Here is a 19,013-nt window from a genome sequence, read left to right as displayed (position 1 = left end):
ACCACACAGCCACACTGGATTTCAGAAACCAAGAACTCACCCTGGTGCTCCTGCTAAATGGCCCAGTAACCAGGTATTGCTAGGTTGGCTACTGTCCCTCTTTCTTTGTTTATCACATGGTCTCTCCCCCTTGGCTGCTCTATCTCCTCAATGGATCACATGCCTGTTTCTGAGAGTGGCTGTATGAGATGTAGTGAGTGTGGCTAGAAAGTTATAATGACCAGGGTGGAAGCATGAAGACTGTTCTAAATTTATTGTCCTTACTAGAGATTAGTAGTAAGGATACTGTGGTCATTCTAAAATAGACTCATGGATAGAGGTCATTTCAACCTATAAGATGCAGGAAACACTCCTAAGCCATACATATCAAATGATCATCTACACTGCTTTTAAAGAACTCTAGAGAAAAGAGGACTCAACAGTTTTTCTCAGTAGCTTGATGACTCTCACTGTCAATAAATCATTTATGTCTCATTTTAAACCTTTTTCTGATACAGTTCAGTTCAATTCAATTCAGTCGCTCAGTCGTGTCCGACTCTTTATGACTCCATGAACCTCAGCACTCCAGGCTTCCCTGTCCATCACCAACTCCCAACTTAAGACCAATTCCTTTGGTCAGGTCCTCAGAGGAAATGGAGGACAGATTGGCCACTGTCATCCAGACAAGAGCCCTTCATCAACACAGATTAACTCAGATTGCTGGTATCTTGTGCTCAGTTGCTCAGTTGTGTCAAACTCTTGCGACCCCGTGGATCATAGCCCACCAGGCTTTGCTGTGCATGGGATTCTCCAGGCAAGAATACTAGAGTGGGTTGCCATGCCCTCCTCCAGGGAATCTTCCCAACCCAGGGATTGAACCTGTGTCTCTTGCATCTCTTGCATTGGCAGGAGGATTCTTTACCACCTGAACCACAGGGGAAGCCCTGCTGGTACCTTGCCTTTGGACTTTTCCTCCCCCAGATGGGCACTCTACCTCTCCCTGTGGTGTCTCCTTCCCGAGCCTGTAATCATTTGTTCTCAACTTTTCACTCCTGTGTATCCCTACTTATATGTGAGCACTTACTTAGTATCAGTGAAACTGGAAACATTGCTCTTGTATTTTTCTTGGTGGAGAAAAATAAAGCAAATTCTTCCAATACCTTATCTCCTCCCCAGTCTCCATGGAAAAGGACTCAAAACACTACTGGTTTTGGACTGGTTTGTGAGAAGCAGCTTTGTTGGCACTGTTATTGGCAAAGGAATATAAACGGGCATTTCTCCTCACACCCCCAAACAGTGTGCATAGCCTACTAGCCAACCCTTTAACAAATAGTGGGTTGGCCAAAAAGTTTGTGCAGCTTTTTCCATAACAGCTTACAGAAAAACCTGAAAGAACTTTTTGGCCAGCCCTATTCATCATACTCAGTGTTGAGACTTTAAGAAATAATTAATAAGCATAGGCATATGGTTTCAGTGCGTAAATAGAGTCATACTCCGGTGGCTCAGATGGTAAAGCGTCTGTCTACAATGCAGGAGACCCGGGTTCAAGCCCTGGGTTGGGAAGATCCCCTGGAGAAGGAAATGGCAACCCACTCCAGTACTATTGCCTGGAAAATCCCGTGGACAGAGGAGCCTGGTAGGCTACAGTCTATAGGGTCACAAAGAGTCGGACACAACTGAGCGACTTCACTTCACTTCCAGAAAAATTTCTTGCTCTTGTATCAAATTGGGTATATAAGCAACATGACCATTCTAGATCATTCTGCTTCAGTGCATGGTAAGTCATTTCAGTCGTGTCCAACTCTATGTGACCCTATGGACTCTAGCCCACCAGGCTCCTCTGTCCATGGGATTCTCCAAGCTAGAATACTGGAATAGGTAGCTATTTCCTTTTCCAGGGGATCTTCCCGACCCGAGATGGAACCTTGGTCTCCTGCACTGCAGATGGATTCTTTACCACAAGCGCCACCTGCTTCAGACACAGCCTCAAAAAGAATCTATAACCACTTTCCAAGTATTTCTCACCTGATTTTCTGCCACCTGAGTTCCCCCAGAATTTTCTCCTCTATACATCTCCACAATGGGCATCTCTCCAGATTCTCCTATGCCTGAAATCATCTCATGACTTATCTACCCCAAGAATTGTGTTTGTTTCCCATTCATATCATGGTGACTTGAAGACCTCACTTTTTGTAAGGTTTATTGAGGTATACTTGATATATGAAAATCTGCACATATTCGATGTATCTATCTCAATGAGTTTGGACACATGCCTACATCTGTAGCACCATCACCACAGCCAAGACACTGAATATATTCATAATCTTCAAAAAGTTTCTTGTAATGAATTTGGGTCAGTTCTAGTGAGGTGGATGAACCTAGAGCCTGTTATACAGGGTGAAGTAAGTCAGAAAGAGAAAAATATCATTTATTAACCCGTATATATGAAATATAGAAAAACTGTACTGATGAACATATTTGCAGGGCAGGAGTAGAGATGCAGACCTAGAGAGTGGACTTGTGGACATAGAGGGTAAGGAGAGGGTGGAACGAATTGAGAGAGTAGCACTGAAACATATACACTACCGTATGTAAAACATATAGCTAACGGGAAGTTGCTGTATAACACAGGGAGCTCAACCCAGTGCTCTGTGACCACCTAGAGGGGTGCTATGGGATGGCGGCAGGAGGGAGTTTGGAGAGGGAGGAGACATGTATACTTATAGCTGATTCATGCTGTTGTACAGCAGAAACCAACACAACATTGTAAAGCAATTATCCTCCAAGTAAAAATAAATAAACCAGTTGAAAAAACAAGTTCCTTGTATTGTTTTGTGGGTTTGTGTGTGTTAAGAAAACGTAACATAAGGTCTATTCTTGCAATGTATTTTTGAAGTGCACAACACCATACCACAAGCACAAAGCTGTACAGAATATCTCTAGAAGTTACTCACCTTGTGTAAATGAAACTTAATGCCTACTGAGAAACACATTCCCCCTTCCTCCAGCCCCTGGCAACCACCATTCTACTCTATGTTTATAAAGACCTCACTTTAGGTCTAAATCTTGTCTTTCAAATCCTCAGCTTTCTTGCTTGTGGATTGTCTTTCTAAGTCTTCTCCCTCCTCCCATCCTCTTTTAATCTGGGGTAGGAAGACTATCAAAAGTACCTGTGTTGGGTTTATTTGTTCATTTATTTGCATTTCTCCATCCTGAGGTGAAGATGTTCACCAGGAGGTAAGATCTTGGGAGGCAGGAAGCCAGGGAGTTAGTGCCGAGAGAGGACCAACCGAATCATCAATAACCCAGAAGGTCAATTCTAAATAATCACGTTGGCCATGGATAGACAGGGAAAGCCCATAAAAAGAATCTCCATGTTATATCCTGGGCTATTCCCTTTCTCCTGGGTCTGAGATCAGAAAGGTGGAAATTGGAATGATTTCCCTAAATTTTATATGAGCTTCTCCCTTCTTTGTAAAAATAAAATAAAATACTGCTCATTGAGCTCCCTGTCTTTTGCTTTGGAAAATGGGGTATCAATCAGAGATCTTCACTCCAGATCTCATTTTGCCTGGACCAGTGCCACCACCTTTAGTGTTCAATTGGTCGGCTAGGAGACCTCTCTCACACCCTCCATGGGTTAGGAACTACTCCAACCAGCCTGCTCTGGCAAGACGCAGTTAAATTCTATCAACAATGGATTAGCTGGTAAAGCATTTCCCTACAACTTTAAGTTAATATCCCCAGCCCTAGTATTGTTGCCCAGTACTCCTTCTATCCATGACCTCCAGTAATGAATAAAATGCCACCACAGCTGACCTCCTCCATTCAATGAATCTAGCCAGTGTAGGAAGAAGGTGCACTTCTCCTCCTTCAGCAGACATGAGAGGCAGCCTGGCATGTGAAGAGTGTTTTTCAAATGGGGTCCCCTAACACCTCTGCATCAGAATCACCATCAGTACTTGTCCAAAATGTAGACTACAACCTCATTTTAGGATTCACTAAATTAGAATCTATGGAATTTGCATTTTTCAAAAATCCTCAGTTGATTCTGATGGAAACTAATGATTGAGAAATAGCATCTTCATGGACAAGAGTCCAGATTTTGGAATCCAGATCTGGGATAGGGTCCTGAGGTCTGCCCCTTACAAGTTAGATGAACTTGAAAGGCTCACTTAAAACCTCTGAGTTTGAGTTTCCTCTATAAAATGAAGATGATGGAACACAGAGGTCAAGTGAAGTATCATCTGTGCTGTTATCCTAACACCAGGATAGGTAATTCTCCCATCTACTAGAGAAGACAATATCGTCCCATTAAGTAATAGAGAAGACTCAGAGTCACTCAAGAAGGAGAACATTATTCCTCTTCCCTTTCTCCCCTAACCAGTATCTCTGTGACTTCTCCTCACCATGAAACTTCTTTCTGCTTTGTTTCCTACAATGAAACAGAATCATTTGGCCCAGTGTTCCTTTCAAGAATGGATTTATAGCTAAACTATTTCAGGTTTTTTCTGGAAATCATCATGCTTTGGCACATAGTAGGAACTCAAATATTTACTGAGCAAATGCAATCTTTTACTTTCAGTCCAACTCACTTCAACATCTGCATTTCAGTTTAACCCCAGCAGCCCATTTCAGTACCATAACCCCAATTTTGGCAAGTCTAAGAAGTCAACCCAGCACATCAGCAAACCCGATCCACTTTTATTTTTATAGACAGGTCAGAACAAAATCCTTCCCTCCACTCCCAGAGACACGGACTTCCTCTCCTCAAGTTACCAACTCTCCTGGGGAAACCAACCAGCATTTAACTCTTAGGTCTTCACACCGTGTCAACACGAAACGGGAATCCAGCCCCGATTCCTCTTAGCCTCTGTGCAAACAACAGACTTGAGGAAGTAAAAATGAACCAGTTTGCCTTTGGGAAGAAAACAGCTTCTCTGAGCTGTCAGATGAAAGGGCAGGAAGCCTGAGAAAGGAAGGGGAGAAGGGGGGCTGAGCAAGGGGAGAGCAAACAGTTTCTTATCCAGCTGTTTCAATTGTATTTGGCCCAAGTTGCAAATTTACCTTCTGACCACGAAGGCTGATTGACTTGTTCCCTCTCTTCGGACTCACATCTGAGAAACAACTTCTCCTCACAGCTTGTCAGAGGGGATGGGAATTCCAGCTGCTCTTTGCAGTGATGCCTGAAAAAAACTTGCTTTACCTTTGGGAGAGAGAGGCGGAGTCTAACCTAATGGAAATTAACTCCAAACATGCTGGAGTCTTCAAAGTCAGCCTCAGACATGCAGGCACTTGTAGCTCAGCGGGCACAGCATCCCAAACCTCCATCCTCACAGATGCCAAGTCAGCTGTGCGAGAGTATGCGAGAGTGTGTGCATGCATGTGTATGTGTTTGTGTGTGTATGAGCGTGTGCAGGCATGTCCACACTTGAGCTGTCTACCTGTCTCACTTCCTCACCTGCTGCCCAAATGCCTGCCGAGGAATAGAGGTTCTCCCTAACTTCCCAAACCCTAAATAATCTCACCATGTATATTACATAGCAGATTTACGTGGCTGGAAATGACTCAGTAGACACATGCCTGAAGGGAGTAGGACAGAATAGACTGTTTTCCCCAAACTGATTTCCACTATATGACAGGGAAGGTGCTCCAACAGGGCCATCCATGACTCCAAGGTGTCGCAAGTTTACCTTGAAAAAGTAAAAATCACACATTGAAAAGGCTAAATAATACTTTTTTAAAAAATGACACTACTATCAAAAAATAATAGCAGCACTACCAAAAGTCAGTGTTTAATATCCCAAAGCACCAATAACTGTTTTTATGTTTGAGAGAAGAGTTGAGAAGTCTGGAGATTCATGAAGCTTTGCCTGACACTCTGCTCCAAGCTGATGTCATTTCTCCCACCTCTAATGTCCCTGGCACTTTATATTTATTTCAGGAAATTTATTACCTTCTACCTTGTATCAACTTTTTGCATATATGTCTCCTTTCACCTCTGAGTTGCCTTGTGAACAGGGAACTTGGCTGAACAAAATGAGTTAGAAGAAGGAATGGTAACTAGCTAAACTTACTGGAGCATACTGTTGTGGTGTTGTGTGTTAGTTGCCCAGTTGTGTCTGACTCTTTGCAATCCCATAGACTGTAGCCCGCCAGGCTCCTCTGTCCACGGAATTTTCCAGGCAAGAATATTGTAGTGGGTAGCCATTCACTTCTCCAGGGGATCCTCTTGAACCAGGGATCAAACTGGGGTTTCCTGCATTGAAGGTGGGTTCTTTACCATCTGAGCTACCAGGGAAGCCCTAATAGAGCATACTAGACTGACCCAAAGAAACTTTCCATCCATAATGGCCCACTTACCTTCTCAGAATGCTATGGAGGTTATCAGGCCTGTTATAATTCAGAATATGAGAGCAAATGAACTAGTAGTTTAGCACATTCATTGTAGCCTGAGTATTTAATGAAGTTATTGAAATTTTTCCCACCGGCATTCCTGTCTTTCATCAGTGATATAGCCTTATATTCATGAATGTATGCATTTGTCTATCTTGCTATTTTCCACCAGCACTTTCTAACCAATTTTTTTTCCTGCTCCAGCACACTGATAAACCACATTCCCATCTGTAATAATGGCTTACTAAGGGAGTTTCTGGGGGAGGAAGAGGTGACCCCATAGGTTGAATGTCAAACTTTCAGTAGTATGAACTCCCAAGATAAGTTTTATAATCTTCCTGTTCATGTCCTCTTGAGCACTACTGCTTCAGATATGGGACTATATAAAGAGAAATGCTGACCCTTTCCCATTAATATTAAGTCAATATTAACAGACACTGTGTGTGAGATATGGCTGAAAATTTTGACATCAGAAAGATAGTGATTCCATGCTATGCATTGATAATGACTGCCTTTTGCTTAGTGGCTACACCTGACTTTTGGGTAACATCACTATCTGCAATTCTAAGAAGAGCTAATTTTTACTTACCTTTTTTTTTATCCTCTTTTTCCTGTGCCTCCAGTTCCTTTAAGTGGAATACCATGGAAACTTAAATGTATGCTAAATAATAATCAAATTTATTGAGTAAAGTTTTGTTTCCTGTTCTTAATTTAAAAATTGATAGTGATAGTGACCTTGGGAAAAAAAAAATGCTGGCATCTTGCAGCTCTTGGTAAATCTACATCTGAAAAGCCCTGCTTCCATAATATCATATGGGAAGGACTAAGAAGGGAACACATCTTATTAGTCATTTAAGGGACAGGGTGATATATAATATTTTAATAATACTAAAATGGGTATTGGTCAGGGACCTGGGGAATACCTACATCCTGCCTTTGATCAGTATGAAACAAGAGATCCTGCAAAGATAAAATATGGTGACAGGTGATTCACCCCCATTCTTAGTTTGCAAAACACTGCTCTGCACAATAGAATTTCCCAAGCAGAATCAACACTCCCACAACATTTGCAGTCTAGACAAGGGGTCAGCAAGCTGGAGCCTGTGCCATGCACCAAATTCAATAGGCTGCCTGTTTTTGTAGTTTTATTGGTACACAGACATAACTTATTCATTTATGTATCATCTATGGCTGTTTTCATGTTACAGCTGAAGAGTTGAGTAGTTGTGACAAACATTTCATGGTCCACAAAGCCTAAAATATTTATACTCTGGCTATTTTTAAAAAATCTGACTACTGGTTTAGATCCATACCAATAGATTATAGCAGAGACATTATGTTAATTGTTAATAAGAAAGGTGTTGATAAAAAAGGGAGGGAAAGTGAAATAAAGAGAAGATGTATAGAACAGTCTTTTGGACTCTGTGGGAGAGGGTGGGATGATTTGGGAGAATGGCATTGAAACATGTATAATATCATATAAGAAATGAATCGCCAGTCTAGGTTCGATGCAGGATACAGGATGCTTTGGGCTGGTGCACTGGGATGACCCAGAGGGATGGTACGGGGAGGGAGGTGGGAGGGGGGTTCAGGATGGGGAACACGTGTACACCCGTGGTGGATTCATGTTGATGTATGGCAAAACCAATACAATATTGTAAAGTAATTAACATTCAATTAAAATAAATAAATTTAAATTTTTTAAAAAAAGAATGCACTATAGATTAGAATAAACCAAATATTTGCTAAGTCTACAAAAATGTATTTCTCTGTTAACTATTTTTTGAACCTGCATTTAGGTACTTTTTCAATATGCTTTAAGTCTTTAACTGACAATTTTATAGACATATGTCACATACCATGAGGTTCACCCTTTAAAAGTATAAAATATGGTTTTCTTTTTTTTTTCACAGAAAATGTGGTATGTTTATTTTTTTAATTTAAATTTATTTATTTTAATTGGAGGCTAATTACTTTATAATATTGTATTGGTTTTGCCATACATCAACATGATTTTCTTAGTATATTCACAAAGTTGTACACTCCATCACTGCAATATAATTCCAGAACATTTTAACCACCCCAAAACCAAGCTAGCATATAACTTAAATTATTTTTCCTTTTTTTGTCAGAGCTGCTTTTTCTTTAGGGGCTACTTTTTTTTAAAAATTAAATAAACTTTCTTCTTACTCTGGTTCTATGCTCTGTTCTAGTCTTACTGGAAGGGATCATTTATTTCCAGAGTCCCATTGCCTTTGAACCTGGGAGAATTTGCATTATGTGCATACAAATTTAAAACCACATAGACCCTATGACCTGTCACTCATGCAGGTTGGACGCAGTAGCTATACCTTGCTTATACTATATTTTCAGTTCTAGACTGAAAACCTAGAAATGAAATTTATATTTCTTTTTTTTTCACATTACCAAGAGATTAAAATTTTATTGAAGTATAGTTTATGTACAGTGTTATATTAGGTTCAGCTGCTGCTACTGCTAAGTCGTGTCAATCGTGTCCAACTCTGTGCGATCCCATAGACAGAAGCCCAACAGGCTCCTCTGTCCCTGGGATTCTCCAGGCAAGAACACTGGAGTGGGTTGCCATTTCCTTCTCCAATGCATGAAAGTGAAAAGTCAAAGTGAAGTCGCTCAGTCATGTCCGACTCTTAGCGACCTCATGGACTGCAGCCCACCAGGGTCCTCCATCCATGGGGTTCTCAAGGCAAGAGTACTGGAGTGGGTTGCCATTGCCTTCTCCGTATATTAGGTTCAGGTGTACAATATATTGATTTGACACTTAAATCTAATACAAAATGATCACCATAAGTCTTGCAAACATTTATCATCATACAAAATTATTATAGTATTATTTATATATTTCTTATATTGTATATTACCTACCCTTGTATACTTAATTCTCTTCTCTATTTCATTCAACACTTGCCCCTTCTCCCACCCCCCTAGCAACCACCAGCTTGTTCTCTATGAGTATGTTTCTTTTTTGTTTTGTATATTTATTTATTTTTTAGATTCATCATATAAGTGAAATCATATAGTATTAGTCTTTCTCTATCTGACTTATTTCACTTAGCATAACACTGTTTAGATCTGTTCAAGATGTCCCAAATGGCAAGCTTTCATTTTTTAAACGGCTGAGTAATATTCCATTGTATATAGATACGTACACCTTCTTTATCCATTCAGCTATTAACGGAGTTTTCACAGTGTGGATGAAACTTACATGTCTTTTTTGTATAAAAATTAGAACTAACAACTTTTTGTTGAGTTTTCTTATTACCCTCAGACGATGACCTTATTAGTGTTAACCAGCAATGTGTTGGCCAGGTAAATACTTAATTTAATAACTGGTTTTGGGTGTCATGGGAGCAAGAGAGCCCTGATTGGTGACATTTGCTGATCTCCATGGTGTAAATACTCCCACCATGGCCAATTTCAAGCTACCAACTTGAAGTCAATGAAAGTGGAGTTGGAAAGATACATACACAGTCTACTCTCACGAGCTGGTACAATCCAATTCCCACACATTACTGGAACTCAGATTCAAGGAATTACTTCAGTCTTGGTTTGTGTAGATTTATAAGTTGTATACAATATTAACCAAAATACAATAGCTACTATAGTTGTTTATGTGTTGCACACAGACGTCTCGCCACTCTCAACACACTATTCAGCCAACACTGAAACATATCAAAAATTTTTACTGCACCAACTTAGAGTCTTTAGAATGCAATGGGTGTATTATTAAGAAGTAAACCAAAGATAACTTGTTTATGGATACTACTGACTGCTTTAACAACTTCTGAGAGAGAATCTTTATTATATTTATAATATTTTTTTAAAAAACAGATTGCAATCCTTTTTCAAAAACAATATACAATGCTTTTATTCCATCTTGTGCAGTATAAATTAAACTAAATTATATTATATTAACTACTATGAGTATCTTTCTGTAAGCATGTTTATATGGAAAGTAACTTTTATAAAGAAAAAAATATGGAAAAAGTTTGTCAGCAAACAAAATTATTAAAAAGTCCTATATATTAGGTGGGGAGATCCATCACTCATGCTGTTGTTTCCCTCTTGGAGAAAGGCTACCTGACAATTACTCCTTAATCACTAATGTGTGCCAGACTCTGTGTTAGGTGCTGGAAACACAAGAGTTAAAGATAGACAAGGTCCCTTGTGAAGTTTACATTCGACTCAAAGAGATGCAAAAGATTAAACAAGCAAACAAACATGATAATAATGGATAGTGATGAATACTGAGTAATTTAAAAATAGTGATACTGATAGAGTAATGAGGTTGAGGAAGACCTACTTTATTTTTGTTTTTTAACTTTTTATTTTCTTTTGGAGTATAGCTGACTAACAATGTTGTGATAGTTTCAAGTGGAAAAAAACATGATAATAATAAACATTGATGAATACTAATTTAAAAAATAGTTATACTGAAAGAGTAATGAGGTTGAGGGAGATCTACTTTTTTAAAAAACTTTTTGTATTGGAGAATAGCTGATGAACAATGTTGTGATAGTTTCAGGTGGACAGCAAAGGGATTCAACAATTGGGAGAAAATATATGCAAAGGATGTGACTGTCAAGTGATTAATCTCCAAAGTCTACAAACAGCTCATGAGGCTTGACATCACCAAAGCAAACAAACCAATCAAAAAATGGGCAGAAGACCTAAATAGACATTTTTCTATAGAAGACATATAGATAACCAAGAGACACATGAAAAGGTGCTCAGAAACCCTAAGTATTAGAGAGATGCAAATCAAAACTACAATAAGATATCACCTCACACAGGTCAGAATGGCCATCATCAAAAAATCTACAAAGAATAAATGAGGGAGACCTACTTTTTTAAAAATGAATTTATTTATTTTAATTGGAGGTTAATTACTTTACATTATTGTATTCATTTTGCCATACATCAACATGAATCCGCCACGGGTGTACACGTGTTCCCCATCCTGAAGCCCCCTCCCTCCTCCCTCCCTGTACAATCCCTCTGGTTCGTCTCAGTGCACCAGCCCCAAGCATCCTGTGTCCTGCATCAAACCTAGACTGGCGATTCATTTCATATGATATTATACATGTTTCAGTGCCATTCTCCTAAATCATCCCACCCTCTTCCTCTCCCACAGAGTCCAAAAGACTGTTCTATACATCTGTGTCTCTTTTGCTGTCTTTCATACAGGATTATCGTTACCATCTTTCTAAATTCCATATATATGCGTTAGTATACTGTATTGGTGTTTTTCTTTCTGGCTTACTTCACTCTGTATCATAGGAGACCTACTTTAAATAGAGGAATCATGGAAAGCTTCTCTCATGTGGCTTGGAGTGTACAAGCTTAAGAATGAGAAGTAAGAGAAGAGGTGGAAGAAATTGAGTGCGGATTGTAAATGGAAAGGCTCTGTGGAAGGATCTTGGCATACTAAGGAACAGAAAGGCCAATGGCACTGGAACATAGTGAACCCAGCAGGAGTGGTACCAGGGAAGGGTGGAGAGGTAAGCAGAGGGCAGCTGCTGCAAGGATTTATGTGAAAGTGTTAATCACTCAATTGTGTCTGACTCTTTGCGATCCCGTGAACTGTAGCCCACCAGGCTCCTCTGTCCATGGAATTCTCCAGGCAAGAATAATGGAATGGGTTGTCATTTCCTACTCCAGGGGGTCTTCCTGACTCAGGGATCAAACTCAGGTCTCCTACATTGCAGGCAGTTTCTTTACCATCTGAGCCACCAGGGAAGCCTAAAGTGAAAGTGAAAGTTGCTCAGTCATGTCTGACTCTTTGTGACCCCATGGACTGTGGAATTCTACAGACCAGAGTAATGGAGTGGGTAGCCATTCCCTTCTCCAGGGGATCTTTCCAACCCAGGGATCAAACCCAGGTCTCCTGCATCACAAGCAGATTCTTTACCAGCTGAGCCACCAGGGAAGCCCACTAGGTTTCTAAGACCACACAACTTCATATGTACTGCTGTGAAAACAGGAGCAGCTACAAGGAAACGGTAACCATCATTTTATTTTTATCTCAGGGCTTCTGAGGTACTACTATTCACAGATTATTAGCAGTAAACTGAGGTTTAGTACTTTATCACTTAGTCTGCCTTGACCTAATCTAAGTCATTATCTTCACCAGTCTTTGACCCTTGACCTGATTTTCTGATATGGCCAGATCAGACCAATGGGAATACACTTCCTAGTTTAAGCAATTATCTGATTTATATTTGAAAACTGTCTTCTCTTTAAAAAAAATGCAATAGTATTTCCAGTTAAGTTCAGTCGCTCAGTCATGTCCAACTCTTTGCAACCCCAAGAACTGGAGCATGCCAGCCTTCCCTGTCTATCACCAGCTCCTGGAGTTCACTCAAACTCATGTCCATTCAGTCAGTGATGCCATCCAACCATCTCATCCTCTGTCATCCCCTTCTCCTCTTGCCTTCAATCTTTCCCAGCATCAGAGTCTTTTCAAATGAGTCAGCTCTTCGCATCAGGTGGTCAATGTATTGGAGTTTTAGCTTCAACATCAGTCCTTCAAATGAACATTCAGGACTGATTTCCTTTAGGATGAACTGGTTGGATCTCCTTGCAGTCCAGGTCTTCCTCAAAGCTTTCATCTGTTCCAGGTAATCATCTTACATTTACAATCACCAAACTTCATTTTTCCTTTCCCTTTGAGCCTCTGCCTTCAAGGTACCCCAATGCTGACTAATTATGAAATTATCTTGCCTAGGAACAGAAGGTCTATTCTCATGCATCAGTCAATCAAAAAGTGACTAGAATTCTATTCCTAGGGCAATGTTCTAAATGATGGTCCACATTAAAAAAAAAAAAAAACAGTCTTATCCTAAGTCTCTCAACAGTATTTCCTCTCTCCTTCTCTATCTCACCTCTCACTGCAAAGCCATCAGTGTAAGCTCCTGTCTTCACAGCCAGCCAAACCATGTGGGGAGTGTCTTCTGATAGCATAACTGATTTTCTAAACCACCCTGATTCATTTCCCAGAGGATAACCTGAGGTATAAGAGTTTTGATGAAACAAGAGAAGCAGCATTCCAGAACCAAGATATCCATATTATCCTTGTCTCTGATCCCTGAAGCAAGTCATGGAGCTTTGGCAATTTGGGGACCTCACTCCCAAAGATTGGTTTCTGGACATCCCATTGGTTATCACAGCATTACTACACTTCCCTGGCTTTGCTGACCAGTGTAGCCAGCTGGGCTGCTCCAAAACGCCTGGGCTATCATATTCCAGAAGGACATGAAAAGAATTGAAACAATTAGTGTGCCTCCTGCCAGTTCAGTACAGTCTTAGAAGCTGCAGGGAAAGTGAGGGTTACAGGATAACCCCCAAATGCTCAGGAAATGAGATGTAGAGCTCAGGAAATATATGACAGCATTTTCCATAGAGGTAATCTGATAGGGCTAGTGGCTGGCCAGCAGAGACAGTGCTAGCAGCCAGTCTACTTGCCCACAAAATCCCATGAAGCAACAGCCACAGGAAGAAAGGACTACACAATAAGAAAGGCCCTGCTCTATGAACCTTGGCTTTGTTCTCTGGGTAAGTGTTTGGGTGCTGGGGTAAGACCACCCGAGGGCATATTTGGGCATTTGCCTAGAGACCATGTATATATGGTATATACCATGTTTTCCTGGCAGTTATGGGTAAAACACAGTTGGCAGCCAATGTACCTGCTTTCTGGGGACGTCATAGGCTCATCTACTTGGCAGAAAACAACAAAATTCTGTAAAGCAATTATCCTTCAATTAAATAAATACATAAAATCAGAAAAAAGAGCATTATTATTAAGGATAAAATAATATCTTTTAAATATGAAAATAAAATTTTATCCACATGTGGGTACTCAGTCACTTCAGTCATGTCTGGCTCTTTGCGACCCCATGGACTATAGATCACCAGGCTCCTCTGTTCATGGGATTCTCCAGGCAAGAGTACTGGAGTGGGTTGCCATGCTCTTCTCCAGGGAATCTTTCCCACCCAGAGATCGAACCTGGGTCTCCTGCATCTTCTGCATTGCAGGCAGATTCTTTACCACTGAGCCACCAGGTAAAGAAGAACTACAAAAAATTAATTAATTAATAGTAAAATGCCTTCTATCTAGAAGACCTGCCTCCAAGGCTGTCATCATGGATATTTGCTGGGAATTAGGGGCAGACATTGCCTCATCTGCACAAGCAGAACTTGCCTTTTACTTAGTAATTGACCCTTAAATTTGAATAGTACAGTTGTTCCTCACAGCAGCCTTGTAAAGTAGACATTACCTCCATTTTCAGGGCAGAAAACTGGAGCTTAAAAAAGTTAAATGGGGAGATTTCCCTAGTGATACAGTGTCTAAGGCTCCATGCTCCCAATGCAAGGGGCCTGAGTTTGATCCCTTGTCAGGCAGCTAGATCCCACAGGCCACAATTGAGAGTTTACATGCCACAACTAAAACGATTTCACATGCGGCAACTAAAGATTCCACAATGAAGATCGAAGATTTCATGTGCTGCAACTAAGACCCAGCCCAGCCAAAAATATAAATGAAATATTAAAAAAAAATAGTTAAATGGCTTTCCTAAAGCCAAGGAGCTCTTAAGTAATATATTCAGAAAAAGACTTGGAGACAGAAGACAGATTGCATGGGAACAGAGGGGATGGATCAAAACGAGTATGAGAGAAAGGGAGAAACATGGCATGAACCCTACATTTCTGCTTTGAGAAACCAGGTGCATGGAGACATCCTTCATTAAAATAAGAATAAAGGCAGATTGCAGTGTGACCTCCCTACATCCTTTCTCTTTGGTGATGGATAGTGAAGAACTAGAAATAACTGAGTTCATCTTGGCTGTTAGAAGCATCTCTGGAATATACTAGTACATAGTAAATAGATAGTTTATGTGAGCCTGAAGCTCAGAGGGAAGTCTATACTGAAAGTTCAAATGTAGAAGACAGAAGCCCCAAGAGTAGATTATAAGACCAAGGTGTTTCTCAAATAGGAGGGCTGAGGACGTGAATAACCCTGATAAAGTTTATCTCCACATTAAAAGGATGGCTAAAGAGAGAATACAGTCCATGGGGTTGTAAACAGTTGGACACAACTGAGCAACTTTCACAAAGAGATAAGATGGTGGTGAGCGCTTTCCAGGTAGCTCAGTGGTAAAGAAGAATCTGCCTGCAATGCAGGAGACACAGGTTTGATCCCTCAGTCAGGAAGATCCCCTGGAGAAGCACATGGCAATCCACTTCGGTATTCTTGCCAGGAGAAATCCATAGACAAAGAAGCCTGGCAGGCTACAGTCCATGGGGTCACAAGAGTCAAAGGGGACTGAGCGACTGAGACCGCACACAAAGAGACAAGGACTTATGAAGGAGACACAAATTGCTCAGTCCTCCCCCTTATCATCCTGCTTCCCACACACCACAACCACTCAAGAACAGAGCTGGCTCAGGAAGGATGTGGGGGTATGGAGGCTGAGGCAGCAGAGTGGTTAAAAATCTTTCAGTGTTAAGTGCTTTATTGATCAACCACTGTCCTAAGGTAACCAGGGATGAGCTGTGAGAAACCAATCTCACTACAGTATTTCCAGGTTGTTTAACAAGTCTCTTTCATTTTTAATGAGTTTTAATGGGCCACTCAGTAGGCTGATGCTTGCTGTGCTTGGCAAAGAGCCATCAACTCTGGTACCACCCGGTTTTCTTCCTTGAGTTTAGAGAAATATCGAGAAACAGTAGGGAGGCTAAAAGCAGGTTCAAGCACCTTGGATTTGGCCTTGAACAGTCTCTCCTCTGCCTCCTTCTCTACTCTTGTGGGATACCACAAGCTAAATTAATGCTGTGGGAATCACTCCACAAATGAAAGACTCTCTGTTTGACCTTGGGGAGTCACTTATATCCTTCCCAGAATTTAATTTTCCTATCTAGGGAAAGATTTTAGAAAATTAAAAACCAGCCTCATGCACAGCGGGAACAGATCATTTATTAAGTTCCAAAATGGCTTAGAGGACATAGTTGTCAGTATTATACTACTGATGGGACCACTCTGTTCATTCTGCAATGAAGTGTTGACCATGTGTTGTGTATCAGAAATACACGATCCTTGCTCTCACCAAGCTCACGTTCTACTGAAGAAGAAATTTAGAAAACAAACACAGTGAACAACTAATAAAATAGAATGATAATGTCTAAAACAAAAATAAAACTTGGTCATAAGATAAGGTGTTGAGGTATGAATAAGGGCAACTTTAGATTAGATGCAGTAGTTCAGAGAGGCTCTGAGGTGATATTTGACATGAGACCTAAAAGATCAGAAGGAGCCAGGCACGCAAACAGCCAAGGTAAGAAACTTCCCTAGAGGGAAAGCAGAGGCAGAAAACATAGAAAATTAAGAGGCATAAAAATGTTCAGAATGTTTAAAGAATTAAATGTGGGTTAAGAACAACTGAATGTCCATGTGTAGAAGAGAGAAGTTGAATCCCTACTTCACTCCACATCATGTTCAAAAATGAACCCAAATGCATTAAATATCTAAATATAAGAGCTAAAGAACATAAAGTTCATAGAAGAATACTTAAAGATACATCTTCATGACCTTGGATTATGCAGTGTGTTTTAGACATGACAACAAAAGCACAAGCAAGCAACAAAAGAAAAAAAAATATACAAACTTGACTTCACCATAATTAAAAACTTCTGTGCATCAAAAGATACAATCAAGTTAATGAGAAGACAACCCATAGAATGGAAGGAAATGTTTACAAATTATATATCTGGTAAGGGCCTAGTATCCAGAATATATAAAGAACATTTACAACTCAAGGGAAAAAAAGACACATGACCCAGTTTTAAAATGGGCAAAGGATTTAAGTGAATATTTCTCCAAAGAAGATATGTAAATGATCAATAAGCTGGTGTGAATATAAAATCATGCAGCTGCTGTGGGAAACAGCTTGGCAATTCCCCAAAACTTAAACATATAGTTACCATATGATCCAGCAAGTCTACTCCTACCCATATGTACTCTCCCCCAAAATAAAAACAAGTATTTAAGAATTGTGCATGAAAATTCACAGAAGCACTTTTCGTAATTGCCAAAAGGTTTAAACAACCCAAATATCCATCAATTGATGAACAGATAAACGAATTATAGTATAGCCGTATAAAAGGAATGAAATTATGACACATGGATGAACCTTGAAAACAAGGTAAATAAAATAAGCCAGACACAAAAGGCCATATATCATATAATTTAATTTATATGAAATATCTATCATAGGCAAATTTACAGAGACAGAAAGATTATTGTTCACTAGGGGCTGGGGGAAGGGATAGAGGATTGCTCAATAGGTACAGTGTTTTCTTCAGGAATGATGCAAATATTACGAAACTAGATAATGGTGAGGTTTCACAACTTTGTGATTATACTGAAAATCATTTTCAATGGATGAATTTATATATCTCAATAAAGCTGAGAGGGGAAGGATTCTACTGATTGAAAAAAAATAAATGGGTAAATTGAATGATATGTGAATTATTTGTCAATAAGGCTCAGTGGTAAAAAATCCACCTGCCAATGCAGGAGACCTGGGTTCAAAACCTAGTTCGGGAAGGTCCCCTGGAGAAGGAAATGGCAACCCATTCCAGGATTCTTGCCTGGAAAATCCCATGGACAGAGAAACCTGGTGGGCTACAATTCATGGGGGTCGCAGAGTCAGACACGACTTAGCAGCCAACCAACCAACCAAAGTTATAATCACAAAAAAGCAGACTAATGTTATAGGAAAATAGTGATAGAAGGGGCAGAGATGGAAATTACCTAAGGATACCATCTTCCTAAGGCTACTTGTAGGTCTAAGGCTTATAATGCTAAATATATGCTAAGCAGCTTTCTTGGCCTCATTGTGCTAGGCCCAGGGCCTCTAAAATCAAAGATCAGGGAACCCTCTAACTCAGAGAAAGAGAGTACTTTTCTTTGCATCTAGAGCAGAGGTAGTCCAACTACCCTCTCCAGTCCTGTTCAGGGTATGAGCTTCCATCCAATTCCCACTAAATGCTCCAGAGACATGAATACAACCAAGGACGCAATGGAGTGAGGATATGATATGCTTGTTCCAAGGACATGAAAAGTCAATGGTTCCAAGTATATAACATCAAAAGCTCTACTACCCAGAACTGTGGCCCAAGGATCACCTTGCTAACATTAACAGCTACATTTTATTGAATGCTTATCTGTGCCAGGCATTATGCTAGGTGTTGCATAGGTTATCTCATTTGAGCCACACAACAATCTAGTGAGGATTTTACACATTTGTAACATGAGTTCAACAAGTGAGGAAATTGAGGCATAGCTGGGTTAAAACCTTGCCTAATATCTCATAGATAAGGGGCAGTTCCCAAGTTCTGTCAATCTACACTTGTTCTTAAGCTCCACATCATACTACCTTGTCTCCTCTGACCCTCAGGAATGCTCCTCTTTGTGGAGTTAGAAGTGAAGTGATAGCCGCTCAGCCATGTCTGACTCTTTGCAACCCCATGGACTGTAGCCCACCAGGCTCCTTTGTACATGGGATTCTCCAGGCAAGAATACTGGACTGAGTTGCTCTTTCCTT

Source organism: Capra hircus (assembly GCF_001704415.2).
Source record: "Capra hircus breed San Clemente chromosome X unlocalized genomic scaffold, ASM170441v1, whole genome shotgun sequence".
Classification (NCBI taxonomy): Eukaryota; Metazoa; Chordata; class Mammalia; order Artiodactyla; family Bovidae; genus Capra; species Capra hircus.
This window is presented reverse-complemented; position numbering follows the sequence as displayed.